We start from the raw sequence: 1006 nt of genomic DNA, 5'->3' as shown, positions 1-1006 counted from the left end.
GCTTACTCAACCCTATAATGATTTTTAGAATAAAAATATTTAATTTTAGAATTAAAAATCCCTTGAACAGTTTGTAAAACTGTGCCATTTGTATTAAACTTTAAATTCATTTCATTTTATGTTGTAAAGCTAATGTAAAGAAAATAGAGAAATATGTCTTTCAAAGTGCTCACTTTTGTAAATTCACAGATCAGCATACTAAATGCAAAGAGGAAATATTTTTCTGAACTTGAGCTGATCTAATCAGTTCATGGGTATTTTTCAACAAATAGGTTGTTACAACCCCTAAAATATGAATGTTACCATATAGGAGTAGAAGTGTTACATTGATCAGATCTTAGTGGGATTTCCTTTTAGTTTGTATTTTGTAAGAAAGCAGCTGTTCCACCTTCAGTTCAGTTCAGTTCAGTCACTCAGTCATGTCTGATTCTTTGCAACCCCATGAATCGCAGCACACCAGGCCTCCCTGTCCATCACCAACTCCCAGAGTCCACCCAAACCCATGTCCATCGAGTTGGTGATGCCATCCAGCCATCTCATCTTCTGTCGTCCCCTTCTCCTCCTACCCCCAACCTCTCCCAGCATCAGGGTCTTTTCCAATGGGTCAACTCTTCACATGAGGTGGCCAAAGTATTGGAGTTTCAGCTTCAGCATCAGTCCTTCCAATGAACACCCAGGACTGATCTCCTTCAGGATGGACTGGTTGGATCTCTTTGTAGTCCAAGGGACTCTCAAGAGTCTTCTCCAACACCACAGTTCAAAAGCATCAATTCTTCAGCACTCAGCTTTCTTCACAGTCCAACTCTCACATCCATACATTACCACTGGAAAAACCATAGCCTTGACCAGACGGACCTTTGTTGGCAAAGTAATGTCTCTGCTTTTTAATATGCTATCTAGGTTGGTCATAACTTTCCTTCCAAGGAGTAAGTGTCTTTTAATTTCATGGCTGCAGTCACCATCTGCAGTGATTTTGGAACCCAGAAAAATAAAGTCAGCCACTGTT

Source organism: Odocoileus virginianus, chromosome 18 (genome assembly GCF_023699985.2).
Source record: "Odocoileus virginianus isolate 20LAN1187 ecotype Illinois chromosome 18, Ovbor_1.2, whole genome shotgun sequence".
Lineage (NCBI taxonomy): Eukaryota > Metazoa > Chordata > Mammalia > Artiodactyla > Cervidae > Odocoileus > Odocoileus virginianus.
The sequence above is the reverse complement of the archived record's forward strand: the minus strand, read 5'-3'. Positions refer to the sequence as shown.